The sequence below is a fragment of the Quercus robur genome, chromosome 8 (assembly GCF_932294415.1).
Source record: "Quercus robur chromosome 8, dhQueRobu3.1, whole genome shotgun sequence".
NCBI lineage: Eukaryota > Viridiplantae > Streptophyta > Magnoliopsida > Fagales > Fagaceae > Quercus > Quercus robur.
This window is the reverse complement of record NC_065541.1, coordinates 12,755,867-12,772,934: the sequence shown is the minus strand read 5'-3', so window position 1 is coordinate 12,772,934 and position 17,068 is coordinate 12,755,867. Positions and strand designations below refer to the sequence as shown.

The window sequence follows — 17,068 nt, the reverse complement described above, 5'->3', positions numbered from 1 at the left end:
TCGTCGGTAACTTACATCCGTCAAGGCGGAATCTTGTTACTTAAGTCTTTTAGCCATAGTATTATGGTCGTCGGTAACTTACATCCGTCAAAGCGGAATCTTGTTACTTAAGTCTTTTAACCATAGTATTATGGTCGTCGGTAACTTACATCCGTCAAGGCGGAATCTTGTTACTTAATGATTTATAGGCCTCATGGTTGACCTGTACTGCCTGCGCAAAAACATTAAATGAATAATACTTTTATTAACTTCAATAACGAGTGCATTCGTGTGTTACATTTACTCATGGTATTTCTTTAAGTGCTCAATGTTCCAAGGACGAGGGAGTTTTCGTCCGTCCATAGTTTCCAGATGGTAACTCCCTTGCCTAGAGTAATGAACGACGCGATATGGCCCTTCCCATGTAGGGCCCAGCTTCCCTTGAGTTTGGTCTTTAGTAGCTATATTGACTTTGCGAAGGACGAGGTCCCCTATGGCCAGACGCCTGAGTTTGACCCTCTTATTGTAATACTCGGCCATTTTCTTTTGATACTTTGTCATTCGACTGGACGCATTGTCTCTTATTTCATCCAAGCAATCCAGGTTGAACCGCAGTCCCTCGTCATTGAGTCCTTCTCTGAAAGCTCCTCGCCTGATGCTTGTTACTCCAACTTCTACTGGGATCACTGCTTCTGAGCCGTAGGTAAGCCTGAAGGGTGTCTCTCCTGTCGGGGTTCTGGCTGTAGTCCTGTATGCCCACAAGACATTAGGTAGTTCTTCGGGCCAGGCACCTTTTGCTTCGTCCAGCTTGGTTTTGATTATTTTGAGCAACGTCCTGTTTGTTACTTCCGTCTGTCCATTTGCCTGGGGGTGTCCCGGGGATGAGAAGTGATTCTTGATCCCGAGGTTCGAGCAGAACTCTCTGAAGCCTTGGCTATCGAACTGCTTCCCATTATCGGATATGATCGTCAAAGGGATCCCGAACCTGCAGATAATGTTTTTCCACACGAAGCTCCGGATCCGAGCCTCAGTGATGGTTGCTAGAGCCTCTGCTTCAACCCATTTTGTGAAATAGTCAATAGCAACTAGAAGGAATTTTACCTGACCTTTACCTTGGGGCAGAGGACCGACGATGTCGATTCCCCATTGCGCGAATGGCCATGGGGAGGATATGGTCGTCATCTTCTCTGCCGGAAGCCGTTGGACATTTCCGTACCGCTGGCATCTGCTGCATCTTCTGACGAGGTTAACAGCATCCCCCTGCATGGTTGGCCAAAAGTACCCTGCTCTTATCACCTTGTTTACTAGGGATCTGGGGCCGGCATGGTCGCCACAGACTCCTCCGTGTACTTCTTCTAGGATGTATTTAGCCTCGTCCTCGTCGACGCACTTCAGGTAGGGCATAGAGAAGCCTCTTTTGTACAAGACGTCATTTAGGATCGTGAACCTGGCTGCTCTCTTTTTGACCTTTCTGGCTTCGTCAGTATTCTGGGGTAAGTGTCCGTCTCGGAGGAAGGATATCAAGGGCGTCATCCAGGTGTTTGTGCTCTGGGTGGTGAGTACTGCCACCTCCTCAATACTTGGGCATTTCTGAATTTCTATTGCCACGTCTGCGCTTGTCATTCCTGATTCTGACGACGCTAGTTTCGACACTTCGTCAGCTTCAATATTCTGGTTTCTTGGTATCTGGACGAAATCCACTGTGTCGAACTCCTGAATTAAAATCCTCGTCAATTTAAGGTATTTCTGCATCCTTTCCTCCTTTGCCTCATACTCTCCATTGATCTGCCCGATCACCAGCTTTGAATCACTCTGGACCAGCAAATTTTTGGCACCAAGAGCTTTTCCAAGCCTCAAGGCCGTCAATATTCCTTCATATTCGGCTTCATTATTGGTGGCTGGGAATTCCAGTTGAACTCCATACTTCATCACTTCTCCGTCGGGGCTAGTTATGACGACCCCTACTCCCCCCCTCTTTTGGGCCGACGAACCATCTGTCTGTATTGTCCATTTATCAACTTCGTCAGTAGTTCCTTTTTCGTCTGGAAGAGTGAATTCGGCGATGAAGTCAGCCAGAGCTTGTGCCTTGATGGCTACTCTTGGATGGTACTCGATGTCAAATTGGCTGAGTTCGATTGCCCATTGGACCATTCTCCCTGCTGCTTCCGGTTTGTTCATTGATTTCTTGATTGGCTGGTCCGTCATTACAAGGATAGGATTTGACTGGAAATACGGTCTGAGCTTGCGCGAGGCTACTATAAGCGCGAACGCAATCTTTTCAATTCTTGGGTACCTGAACTCAGCTCCTTGAAAGGCCTGGCTGACGTAGTACACCGGGAGTTGCTTCTTGCCTTCCTCTCTAATCAAGGCTGCGCTGACTGCCGAGGCTGATACTGCCAGGTACAAATATAGGTTCTCCCCTCCTTTGGACGGGCTCAGGAGAGGTGGACTGCTCAGATATCGCTTCAACTCTTGGAACGCTGCTTCGCACTCGTCAGTCCAAGCAAAGGCCTGCTTGAGAGTTTTGAAAAAGGGCAAGCATTTGTCTGTGGCCCTAGAGACGAACCTGTTTAGAGCTGCTATCCTTCCCGTAAGTTTTTGTACATCCTTGACGGTCTTGGGTGGAGCCATGTCAATGATAGCTTGTACTTTTTCTGGATTGGCTTCTATTCCTCTCTGGGACACCATGAATCCCAGGAATTTTCCCGAGGCTACCCCAAAAACACATTTGCTAGGATTCAGCTTCATCCAGTGTTTTCTCAGGGTTGTAAAAGTCTCCTCCAGGTCGTCCAGATGAGCGAGCTCTTCCTTACTTTTGACGAGCATATCGTCTACATATACCTCCATGTTTCTGCCAATTTGTTGGTTGAACATTTTGTTTACCAACCTCTGATATGTAGCTCCAGCATTTTTCAACCCAAAAGGCATCACCTTATAACAATAGAGTCCCTGGCTGGTGATGAAGGCGGTCTTCTCCTGGTCTTCTTCAGCCATCTTTATCTGGTTGTACCCTGAAAAGGCGTCCATGAACGTCAACAACTTGTGTCCAGCGGTAGAGTCCACGAGCTGGTCTATCCTTGGTAGAGGGAAGCTGTCCTTTGGGCATGCTTTATTCAAGTCAGTGAAGTCTACACACATTCTCCACTTTCCGTTTGGTTTCTTCACCAGGACGACGTTGGCGAGCCATTCTGGGTAGTATACCTCCCGGATGAATCCAGCCGTCAAGAGTTTGGTTACCTCTTCTGCTACTGCTTGATCTCGCTCTGGAGCGAAAGTTCTTCGTCGTTGCTGAACGGGCTTCCTGTTGGCGTCCACATTCAGTCTATGCTGGATGATCTCTGGAGAAATGCCTGGCATGTCCTCGTGACTCCATGCAAAGACATCAAGATTCCCTTTAAGGAACTTTATAAGTCTCGTTCTCATCTCAGGGCTTAGCGTCGTCCCTATCCTGGTTGTCCTGTCCGCATTTCCTTCTACCAACTCCACTGCTTCCAGGGTCTCCACTCCGTCTTCCTCTTTTTCTTCTATCGTCCACGTGTGGTTCTCCTTTCTTGCCAGTACGGCCTGGTAGCACTCCCTTGCCAGGACCTGATCACCCTTCACCTCACCTACACCATCGTCTGTTGGGAATTTCACCTTCAAACAATATGTGGACGTTGCTGCCTTCCACTTGTTTAGGGTAGGCCTCCCAATGATGACATTGTAAGATGAGGGGCAATCTACAACCAGGAAATCTACTTGTTTGGTCAGCTGCAACGGGTAGGTTCCTACTGTCACCGTCAGAGTCACTATACCCCTGGGGTAGACCCTGTCTCCACTGAAACTGACCAGCGGAGAGTCAAAAGGACGGAGCCTTTTTGGATCTAACTTCAACTGCTGGAAGGCTGGGAGGTAGATGATATCCGCTGAGCTTCCGTTATCAACAAGGATCCTTCTGGTATTGAACCCTTCTATATTCAGTACTATGACCAGGGGATCGTTGTGAGGCTGTTTCACTCCCCTGGCGTCTCCTTCATTAAAGGACATATCTTGGTACGTTCGTTGGTACTTGGACGGAGGAATGGCGTGGACGCTGTTTACCTGTCTGTAGCATGCTTTTCTAAGCGATCTGAATGACCCTCCTGAGAATGGTCCTCCCGTGATCGTGTTTATCTCCCCGATCACCTTGCGTGGAGGTTGGGATGTATGGTCGTCATCCCGATTGAAGGATTCTTTTTGGGTCCTGTTGTCGTCTCTGAACTTGCTATATTCTCCTTTCTTTACAAATTTCTGCAACTTTCCTTTCCGTATTAACTCCTCTATTTGTTCCCTCAGGTCTCTGCAATCTTCTGTGTTGTGGCCGTGGTCTCTGTGGAACCGGCAATACTTGTTCTTGTCACGTACGTTGGGGGACGAGTGTAATGGCCTGGGCCATTTGAGATAATGCTCGTCCTTGATCTGCGTGAAAATCTTGTCAACAGGCATAACCAATGGAGTAAATTTTACCTGACGAGGATTTTTTTCATCCCTCCTTCTATTCCCGTCATTGTTCCGACGTTCTGGTCTGTCTCTCTTTTGCCCTCTGCGGTCGTCTTCCCGCTTGGACTTGTCTCCCAGCCTCTCGGTATCTTTTATGGCAGCTAGAGCGTCTTCCGCATTCATGTATTCGGGGGGTTTTTGGCAAGGGAGGCTACAAGATCTCTGGATTTCAACCCTGCCTTGAAGGTCGTCAGTTGCACCTTGTCATCAGCTTCGTCCACCTCCAGAGTTTCCCGGGTGAATCGCTTGACATATGACCTCAGAGTCTCCTTCTCTCCCTGTCTTATGGTGAGTAAGTAATCTACTGGTCTCCTTGGGCGTTGTCCCCCTATGAAGTGACGCAGGAAAGCACTGCTTAGCTGATCGAAGTTGTCTATGGATGAGTTTGGCAATTTAGTAAACCATTCTCTTGCTGCTCCTTTAAGAGTCGTAGGGAAGGAACGGCATAATATCTCGTCAGGTGGTTGTTGAAGGCCCAGAGTCGTCTTAAAGGTATTAAGATGATCCTGAGGGTCCTTGAGTCCGTCAAATGGTTCTAACTGAGGCAGGCGAAACTTTGACGGCACGGGGCAATCAAGTACTGCTGCAGTGAAGGGCGAATCTGTAGCCCTTACCATCTTGTCTACACTCCGGTCTGTCTTTTCCTTGATGGCGCTCCTTAGTTCGTCCATCTCTTTCCTCATTTCCCGAAGAAGATCTGAGTTTTGTTCGTCCGGAGTAGTTGGTCTCCGGGGGGTTTCCCTCTGTTGGCTATCCCCCTCTCCCTCCGTGTTACCCTTGGACCGGTTTTCTTCCTGTTGAGCTTGTTGGACCTGCTGGAGCCGCAGCTTCATTTCCTGGTTCTGCCTGGTGAGTTCCTCGATGGTGGCTGCCAGGGCTTGAACTTGCTGGGCCAAGGCCGTTGAATCTGGGTTGGATTCCATCTGGATGTGGTGAATTGATGGAAACTACGTTTTCGAATATAAATCTGAAAACTCGTTCCCCACAGACGGCGCCAAACTGATGGAACACAAATCCGTCAGTGAATGTGCAGATGGAATCACCCGTGAGACGTGAAGGTTTGCTCGTCGAGAGACACCGGTGTGGCGCCTGCCACAAAGTCTCCGATGCCAAAGTTAGGATCACAGTTAAACACAATAAAGAAATAATAGATAGTTTCAGAGTATTTTTTGCATATATCCTCCTCTGTTGGTTGTGTGAGAGTTTTATACCTGAGCCCATAAGGGCTAGCCGTTGAGGCTGTTAATGCTTTCTTTTGTAACGCACCTGGCCAGTAATGAGACTTTTAATAGGCCTTCCAACGGTCTTCTTGGTTGATTTGGTAACTGCTCGGATCATTGATTGATCGCATTGAATAACTCTTTGCCTCGTCAGTGATGATGGCTTCCTTCGTTGTTTCTGATCACTTCGTCCTGGATGATTCTACCGTCAGTAATGTTATCTTCGTCAGTGGGATGTAGAGTCGTCATTCCCGTCACCATTAAAATAATATATACTACCAAATAAAATAATCTAATCTAATCTAATCTCTCTCTCTCATCTCCCCCATCACTCTAATTATCTTTTCCTCACTAACTCTCTCTTTCAACCATCCATCACCACCACATTGCGTACAACCATTATCCTTCAGGGTTTTGTTTATGCCATCAAGGCATCTACGAATGGAACCATCATCTTTTCTTTAGAATCATCAACGAATGGAACCTGATAATGAAAACCTTGATTTTTTTTTTCCTAGGGCTTTGTCATTAACAATCTCTCTTTCTTCAACATTGAATGTTTTCCCCTTTTTTTCCTTGTGTTGTGTTTATGCCATACAGGTTACCTCATATACATAGTCAAGGAAATCACGGTAATCTTGACTTTTATTTTCTGCTAAATATCACTAGATAGATTTTGTTTACATTTAAATATTTTGTTTTAATTACTTTATAGAAATTAAACTATAAACCCATTTCTGGCTAGGTTTATTTTGACTTTATCACTTTATTATCTAACAATGTGAAATACCCTTGGTTAGACCTCTTTAAACCGTTAAAAAAAATAAAAAAAACAAAAAAAAAAAACTCTTTAAACCGCCTCAAAACAAAAAATACATTAAAAAAAAAAAAAATCAAAACTTTAGAGTTTTGTAAAAATCACACAAACTATATCTCTATGCCATCCCCTCTTGTCTCTCTTCAAATCTCATATATCTATAACTCATCTTCAAACGCATCATGCTAAAAAATTAGCTATTTATCAAGCTTGTATCATTCAACCACAACTCGAGACATCAAGTGGAGAATGAGCTCGGTTAACAAAAAAGAGCAATAGTAAACATAAACAATCAAAGACACACCTAAAAACACCTCAACCCAAAGTCCAAACACAAGGAAAATCCAATATCAAATTTACCTCTAGAGCAAAAAATGCTAGAGAGAGCAATCAATATCTCCTTCCACACCATACGGGGCCTACAACCAATCTCTAAATAGGGTTTAGTTGTAAGAGTCACATCTTCTTTTTCTGTTATGCTGAGACCGTTTCATTTTCATTCTTTCGAGTTCAAGCTTTACCAAGTAATGATGCTTGAACCAGTGAGTGATCATCTTCGATAGAAATAGATGCATCTTTCTTTCTCTCTCTATGTTACCTACCCAAATGAATGTTCAATTTGTTACCCAAAGTCCTATTCTAGAAAGCATCGGCAATTACAGATTGGTTCTATCATAGGAGGATGAAGGACTAGAAATGTTGTTGGGGAACTGGCAATCGAAGGACTCTTCTACTGGAGAGGAAATGGTGATGGCAGAGGTGAGGAATAAGCTTGGTTAATGAATACAATCATGAGAGAAGAAAACTTAAGAGAGAAGAAGAAGACGAAAGTGTCCAAATTTGCTAATCAAAAAGCGTGTTGGGATACAGGGTCAAAGCATACATGGGTCAATTTCTTTTTCCGTGTTTAGAGCATTCACATCCGGTTTCTTCAAAAAACTTCATTTTACCATCTTAAAAGTTACTTTATCTATTATATCATACCATTTTACAACACACCTAACTCCAAACTTTTATTTTCCTATTCAATCCATTAAAATAATATATACTACCTAATAAAATAATATAATCTAATCTCTCTCTCTCATCTCCCCCATCACTTTGATTATCTCTTCCTCACTAACTCTCTCATTCAACCACCTATCACCACCACATCTGCCACAAGAAACCCACCACCACCACCGTGAAAAAAACCCACCCTACCACCGGGAACAAAACCCATAAAATCCACCACCCACAAAACCCACAAAGCCACCACTAAAAAACCCACCAAACACCAATCACAACCATGGTGAGAATCAAGGGACAGAATCAAACCCAAATCAAAACCCACCACCCCATATCCAGATGGACACCCACCAAACACTACTGCCACAACAAGAACCACCAAGAAACCTCCACAAAAACCACAAGAAACTAGCTACCATGCCACAACCAAACCTAGAAACCACATAACAACCAAACCCAAACACTGGCCATAACAACCACACACAAAAAATAAAAAAATACTCTCAACACCAGTCTCTATGTCAATCTCCACGCCGGTCTCCACATTGATCTCCACCGTGCTAACCTCCATGCCACCACACCGATCTCAACCACGCCACCCGCCTCGCCACCACGCCGATCTCAGACACACGAGGGAGAACTAAGGCTACACTGCTACAGAGAGAGAACTAGAGAAATCAGAGAGAGATAGACATGAGGGAGACAAAGAACTAAGGCTACACTACTACAAAGAGAGAACCAAAGAAATGAGAGGGAGAAATGTGGGAGATGGAGAGACAAAGTGAGAGACAGCTAATGAAGGAGAGAGAATAAATTAGTATAAAATTTATACAAGCCTGCTACAGTACCATCTTACTTATAAGATGGTATTGTAGCAGTATTGTAAAAAAATTTATAATTAAAAGCCTGGATAAAACATGTTTCTTGTGCTTTGATGGTAAAATATGCCAACATATGGCATATGGTAGTGCAGGTTCTAATGCTCTTATATGAGATTTGAAAGAGAGATCGACAAAAAGGATGGAAATTGGATATATAGTTTCTGTTCTAGATTTGTACAAAATCTTATCTGATCTTCATTTATTTACTTTTTTTTTTTTTTTTTTTAATGGTGAGAATTTGAGAGGTTACATGGGAGTAAGAGCAACTAAAAGATCTATTTTAATGTTTCACTTTACAATATATCCAATATCAAATTTTTTTTTTTACCACTTTATTTAAATATCTTTTTTTTTAATCTTTCTTTATTTTTCCTCTATATCTCTTGCTTTTTCTTTTTCTTTCTCTCTCTCTTATCTAAAAATGTCTGGTTGGGATAATTTTGAAAATGATGAAAAAATGAGAGAAAATGGGTGAGATGGGAGGGGGTAGAGAAATGATAGGGTCCGACTATTTTGTCTCCATGCCCACCAAAACTTGATCTCCCCAAATTAGGGAGAAAATGGAAGTGAAAATGAGAAACTATGATTTTGACAAAATTTTGCTTCGCCAACAACAAGCAAAGGTTTTTTTTTTTTTTTTGTTTTTTTGTTTTTTTTTGTCTGGTTCTTCTTATTCCATTAGTTTGTTTTAGGTTTCTTTTATTATTATTATTATTTTTTTTTTTGGTGGTGCTCATTTCACTTTTTATCTTTTTTGTTAATTTCTTTTGCTTTTATCTGTTTCTTCCGTCCTCATTTTTTTTTCCTTTTTTTTTTTCTCTTTTTTTATTTTTTCTTTTTTGGATCCTTTTGGCTTGTGATAAAAAATAAATAAATAAAATTAATCCTCCTACTTTTCTATCTTGTCGAATCTATTGAGATCTCGCCAAATCCAACAGAAATCTAGGCAGATCTAATGAATTTTCACCAAATACTTGCCAGAAAATGCTTGGAGTTTCGTTGGGTTTTATGGTTGGGTCCAGTGAGTTAGGTTTAAGAGAAGAGAACCTACCAATCGACCCATCGGAGTTAGTTTTTAAAGTCTAAAACCCGCCACCAACTGTCGAAGCTCTTGAATTGGTTACGGGTGGATGGACACCCCTATACACAACAACCCATGGCCACAACTGAAACCCACCAATGGCAACAAACAACACAAACGAAACCCACAGATTTGATCAAAGAGAGAGATAGAGTCAAGAAGAGAGAGAGAGAGAGAGACGAACAAGAGGGAGTCTAAGAGAGGAGAGGGAGTGAGCTGGAACTTAGAAACTAATTTTTGAAGGTATGTTACAAATATTTTATGTTTATGAAAAGACTCTCTTTAGGTGGTAACGTGACATACCTATTTTATGGTTAATCTTTTTTTTTTTTTGAAGATTTGTTTTGCAATTTTTTTGATTGCATGATATGGAGAGAGTGAGTGCGAGGTGGATCAATGAGCCAAAGTACATGAACCACCTTCTTTGATAGAAATTGTTTCAACCATTATGCAGAAACTTTCATTTGACTTTCATCAAATAACTATAGCTGGTTTTTTAATTAAGCTAAAATTTTGGACTGTTCATAAATATGCTTCATCTATGGCTTGATTTGCCTGAAATTTTAGGATATGTCTCATTCATGTCAATATACTATCCAACTTTGGTAAATAATTGATTGTTTCTAATTCTATCAAAAGTGTGACCTCAAAAGTTTTATCTTGAAAGAAACACCCGTAAATTTTGAAACACTTCCAATTAGCTCTAGCTCAAATGGCGAATAATTATTCCTCAAGAATGGAATGGTGTGTAAGCTCGCAAGTTTAAGACTCACAAGGTGCATGAGAGTGTACCTTACCAATAAAAAAAGAACAAAGAAAAAGAGATTTTGAAATAGTTTTTTACTATCAAATTTAGTTTTTCTAAATCCATCTTCACTAACATGCCCTTCTTCTGCAGATAACCCTTTGCTGTAATTGGTGACAACTTTGGTTGACCCGGTATCTTCATACTTGTCTTGACCATGTGCCTGATTTTGCATGCTTTTTGTATTGTTTATAAGGTACATATGCTGCTTTTAAGTTCAGTTGGGTCCCGAGAAACTGCAATTTTACCTTGCAATTGTACTTCTGTCTTAGTTTAATGTTATTGAAGATTAGCAACAAAATAATAATAATAATAATAATAATGCAGAAACTAGAGTGCCTTATGTGCTCCAGAGTTAGATATGGTTTTTTTTTTTTTTTAAGGAAAAGGTTAGATATAGTTAGATGCATGTCTTGGTGTAGATGAAATGGTAAAGGCAAACTTCAAAGTTAAATCTTAAGGACCCACTTTTGGACCGTTATAATAATGCAGAAACTAGAGTGCCTTATGTGCTCCAGAGTTAGATATAGGTTTTTTTTTTTTTTTTTTTTTTTTAAAGGAAAAGGTTAGATATAGTTAGATGCATGTCTTGGTGTAGATGAAATGGTAAAGGCAAACCTCAAAGTTAAATCTTAAGGACTCACTTTTGGACCGTTTAAATACAAGTACGTAAGATGGTATTGGATTTTCATTAGGAAGCCACTATACCAAAAAATTTAACTGGCTCTAATGTGAAACTGTCATGCCATTATGATCGTATGCCTAAACGGTTGAATAAGAACTTGTTATTTTATCTATTGCGACCAAGAGAGGGAAGCAAATGCTATGGACAAGTTGTTTTCTACAAGGATGAGTCTGCCCCCAAACTCGCATTATATAATGGACAGCATCAGATTAATTCCATTAGATATTGGCTAATCTATTTGTTGATCAAGACCTACAAATCCTATCAGTCTTTATCAACTGGTCCACTCATATGCATCGGCCGCTTCTTATTCATCCCCTCCTCGATTTCATCCTTATTCATGAAATTAAACAAGCTCCGAACATAGAAGGTTGCCCAATTTGAAGATGAGTTCATGTTCTTTTGTCAAATACAAACAAATGATATCTTTTGAAAAGTAACTTTTTAGTGAATTTATGGTACTTGTCTAGCTCCTTCCTAGTTTCTACTTCCAGTTACACCATTTTATCGATACATTTCCTCCATTTGGATCAATATATGTTCTTAATGTTGAATCAAATTTATGTTATTGGGTCAAGCTAAAATGCCAGAGTGAGCAACTTTATCGATCTGTTGGCCTTAAAACAAGAAGCGATGTTGGCAGGATAGCATGGTTTTTCTAGGCCCACTCTATCAAACTGTTGGCCTAATTAACAATGGGACGGTTAGGAGTTATGTGACCAGGGTTGGTGTCGTATTGAGCCGTCGTTCAATGACTAAGTGGACATGGTGCTTGGAACTTAAAAAGGTATTTATGTTGAGCTAAGATTTACATTGGAAAAGTTTTCAAAATAGAAGCAGTTCTATGGCCTAATGGAGGAGAGACAATATATATATATATATATCACACAAAATCTTGGCTGTGGACATGGCTGGTTGTCTTGAGGAGAAGAGAGGGAGACGAGTTATGATGTGTTAAGTGTAGACGATGAATGAATTCTCTAGTGGCTGCTGGTTAATTTGTGTTGTAACTTTCATCTATGCAATCAAGGCACCAAAAAATGCTTGGTTGGTTCCTTTTGCCAATGCCAATAGCAACCTTGTGGTCCACCAGCATTTACAAAAAATTGTATAATTGGCACTATTTGATTTGAACCATAGAATTGATTTTCGTTTCATAGGATGGTTGCCATTGCCAATAATCCAAAAGCAATTTTTGATTGGATGGTTGCTCAGGGCAAGAATATTGGTGAGGTATTTTGGGATCATTCTTCGTCAATTTGTTGAAATCTTGAAAGTTCTTGTGGTAACTTCTAGAGGATGGGTTTCCCTCTTGCAAACATTGATAGAAGGGGCCGAGGTATATTCGGATCCTTAATTAAATCCTTCAGGAGCGTTATAATTTATCCAATTTATAAGGTCAAATTAATTTTGCAGGTACCGACTAAAATCAAATTTATCAATGATTTATTGATTTTTTTTTTTTTTTATAAATGATTTATGGATTAAATTGTCTACCAATGTCTTCAGAAATTATAAAATTTTCATTGCTATTATTATTTTTTTTCTTTTTGATAAGATTTTTATTGCCATTATAGGTTTAACTACAATTTTATCACAAAGTTAAATTAAAGCTAAATTAGAATGTAATACATATTACATATTAGATGAATCTAATATTTATGAACCGTAAAAACTAAAAATTGTATCTTTCCTTTTCTTTTTTCTTTTTTTTTCTTTTTTTTTTTGAGAAACGTATCTTGCATCCTTATAAACGTTATTCTGTAATGAATATTATATCTATATTTATGTATATATAAAAAGTTACTACATCCGTAAGAGTGATATCAATTTTTCATAGTTAAAAAAATATGCATAACATATTGTATATTATATGTGTACACATTAAAAAACAAAAAAAAAAAAAAAAAAAAAAAAAACCTCTCATTTACTTATGAAACAAAAAAAATTAAAATACACATTTTCTATAACTAAACATGTAAAACATGTATTGAAAGTTTTCCACACTCTACATATACAAAAATAATTCAATTTGACTAAATTTTAATGTGAGGGGGGGGGGGGGGACCTAAACCTAAGAAGTAGATTTGAGGAATGGGCACAACTTGGAGTCCAACAAGAGATAAGAGGGACCTCTGAATGGAAAAGGACATTTGAGCCCATGACGGAGGTAACCCGTGGTACCCACCTTCCCCGAGGCTCATTAGGACTCATTATTGAGGTAATCCTAGGAATTCTTCTTTCCCGAGGACTCGAAGACTATCCGAGGAGAAACCTTCCTTTTAGCACGGGGCTACCCACCGTTCACTTCTCTCCCAAGGAACACGTTGAAGAAAATGCAGTGCCCAATGTACAAGTCACCTCCACATTAATGAGCTCCCCTCACCCAATATCAGCCACATTAAATACTGAATGACTGATCAATGTAAACAATAGAAACATCCCCCAAAGGTTTTTTTTTTTTTAATTATGATTATGAAGTGGCAGGGGAAAAGGCTGATGGGACAAATATCCCCTAAATACATTTAGAGTAAGACAACTGGAGGATGAAGGGGTATAACTATAAAAGGAGGAAAAGAGGAACAAGAGAGGGGATCTAGAGAAAAAGAGAGGACTTGAGCAAGAACAAGAGAGAGAAAGAGAGCTAGAATTTTCACTTGTATTCTTCCTTTAGAAAGCCATTTTGTACCACGGGAACATCATTTCTTCATATATAAATGCATGATTCAGTCTTTTCTTGTCTTAAGCTATCAACTTAATCTTCCCATTGTGGATTTCTCCTTCCCATTAAACTAACAACTCCTCTGGCCCATGAGTTTGACGTGAGTCACTAGATCTACGTCCACAATACCAAAAATCAAAGACATACATCTTTATTTACTTAATTCACGGATAGTTCACGATAAATGGCATGCTAATGAATCTAGAAAACATTACCAATTTTCCATTGTCCCATAAGTAGTATTACAAGCTCAGAAATCAACTAGTAATGTTGAAGGGCAATATGGTAGTAAACATCTAAAAATTAATATTGGCCTGATGATTTTGACCAAATTGCCAATTATGAGGTACAACATCCACAAACTTCAACGTTTTTCTATCACTAGTAGTCACTAGGAATGACAAGCTTTGCCCTACCAATGGTGTGCCAATCTGCCAATTTTGGCCCCAGTTACGCGACATTTGAATCCACGAAGTACGAGAGCCCTTAATTTTGACATTAGAAACATCACCAGCACCTCCAACATTGTACAACAATACAAGCAAAAAATATGGATTTCCCATTATCTGAAACCTAACCCCCCCATGCTTTTTGCATGGGACTCGGCGATACTTAATAGGGATGATCCTAGCTCTATAATATGCAAGTCTTGTGAACATGGGCATGGACAAGTCAAAGTGTCGAAGTGGGGGGTTGCACCAGTTTGCCCTAGGGTGATTGCTAGGAGGGCATAAATTGGTGGCGGTGACGATTATGGCAGTATTTCGTATGCACCAATGTGGATCATTGACACATATGATCTCGAAACAAGCACCACAAGTGCCTCCATTGTTGAAGAGTGCAGTGCTTAGGGCTGTTGTCGCGAGGCCATAACCTTGTTCAAAAAGATTACCATACCCACAAGCTCCCCCTGTCAGTTATAACCCATCAACATTTTTTTTTACCCATTTGATGCTCGTAAAGAACTTTATGAAACAATTTTGAAAATATATATGGAGATTAAAATAAAACATTTTAAAGTACAAGAAAAATTTTAAAATAAAATATCAAAGGTTAATGACAAAATTTGAAATTTATCAAAGAAAAAATTATCATGATTTTTGGTTCCAACAATGAAAATCTTACATATTATATTAAAATGAAAGCTGAGAGAAAGTTTCATCAAGAATCCATATTAGATTCCAATTGAACTCCAATTTTGTGCTAGATGTTCTTTTACTCGTCTACTAATTAGAAAACAAATGTCTCTATCTTTTAAATGAGCTTCAATTTGTCCGAGAAGTCATTCCATCTCTCATTTTGTATTGTGTATGCTTACATGTAGATTCATATAAAAGGACTTAATCAAAATTTTATTATATGTAAAACTTAGAATGTGTAATACAATAACACTTTCGACCTATTTAAACACATTTAAAACTACTTCTAGCCCATTCTATTTAGATTTCATTTGAAACCACTTCTAATCTATTTAAAACAAATCCAGATTTTTGTACAAAAAATCATATTTATTTCAAATCTAAATTTCAATGAAAAATTATACCACGTTCAAAAAAATTGGTTGTACATATGGTATTTGAAAATTCACACATAAAATAAATTTGTTGCATCACCTTAACAAAAATTAAGTTAAGAAGTATTAAAATTTTTGTTTTTTCTGAAATAAAAAAAAAAAAAAAAAATTGACTAACTTGCATGTTCTACCAATTAATATTTTTTTAGGAGTGGACAATATCTAAGAATGACCATCAATAGTGTTTAACTAGTGTAAAAAATTTAATGTGTCTAATTATGTTTATTTTTTAAATGTATTTATACATGTGCATGGGGCAAAGTTATTTATAATGTCAAAAACAATTATGGAGAGTTAATATGTGGCAGTAAAAGAAACTAGAAGTCTAAGACTTTGTAACAACTCACAAGAAACACAAAACAAATATTACGAGTAATTACACTTCCCTCCCTAAGGTTTTGAAATTGAGACTTCATCCTAAACCTGAAGGGAAAAAACTCTCCCCTCCCTAGTTTGAAGAAAGTAATACTCTTCCCTTCCACTAATTTTATTAATGAACTATTCCAAATTTTTATAAGATTCTCTTTATCTAAGTTTAACCAATAAAAAGATCATATTATAAACTCAATACAATTTGGTTTATGTAAACAATTCGACTTAAATTAAAGATTGTGCTACATATTCAGCTGATATTATTCAAATTTGAATTGCAAAACATATGTGCTTACTATCTTATTATGCTAAGGTTTGGTTGCTTTTTAACCTTATTTAGTAAAATGTTATTATTTTCATGTGTGTGTATTTATTGCTCTCTAAATATATCTTAACAATCTCCTCCCCCCAAAAACACATTCGCAAAAAAAAAAAAAAAGGGGTGTGAGTCTTGATTTTTTTTAGTCACACCTTAGTGGCGCTTTGCATCAAAATTATGAGGTAAAACATGCTGCTTAAGTGGTTACGGTTTTATTGTTGAAAAATGAGTTTGAAACTTTCAAAGTCAATTTTTTTATTGGAAAATCTGCCCATATTCAAAAGGTAGATTATTACACATTTTTAACATTAATTTAACAAAATTTGGTTAAACGATAGTCAATGGAGGAAAGTATTTTTCTCCTTCAAGTTTGGGGTGGAGCATTATTCCCCCAAACCTCAAGGCATAGAATGGGAGTATAATTACTCCTATATATTAAGATTGTACACTAGTATTAAAAAAATTTAGGCTTATAGCTAAATTCCTTCCACCTTTAGTTATGACAGAGTGATTATACTTACCCATGGTTGCTCAACCACGCATGTCACCATAGAATGTTGCATGCGTATCAAACCAATTACCATTTATTTTCTCGCCAGTAATGCTGCTTCTCCTGCTCATAAAGAGAGTCATGAATATTATGCATGTAAACAAATTTTGAGACCTAGCCATGACTATTGACTGCTAAAGGGAAATAGAAAGAGAAAGAGGAGAGAGACTACTGCATTGTTAAGCAAGGACAAGAAGCTGGTAATTATAGCTATGAAGGGAAACAAATAAGGTTTAAAAATAATATGATATTAATTCTTATAGCCATATAACTCAACAATCATAATAATTAAAATAAGGAATTTATGACTGAGAAAAAATAATTAATGGGAATTAATAACATTGACTTTCTGGCTTAAAAAATAATTAATGAAAGGAATTTATTTATTTATTTATTGTTGAGAGAAGAGGTATACTCTTTAAAGCCTCTCCAATCAGGCTAGTCGAGAGCCAAAAATGGTAAAAAATTAAAGGAGGAAATAAAAAGAGAATTTACATTACAATGCACAAATTTGCAAATATATAAGAGAAGTAGAGAG

The 17,068-nt window shown here is 38.7% G+C and overlaps 1 pseudogene; it reads right to left on the bottom strand.

Annotated features, from left to right (window-relative positions):
• Nucleotides 1–14,012: 14,012 nt before the first annotated feature.
• LOC126695869 (expansin-A22-like) lies at nucleotides 14,013–16,652 on the bottom strand (annotated as a pseudogene).
• Between the last annotated feature and the right edge of the window lie 416 nt (nucleotides 16,653–17,068).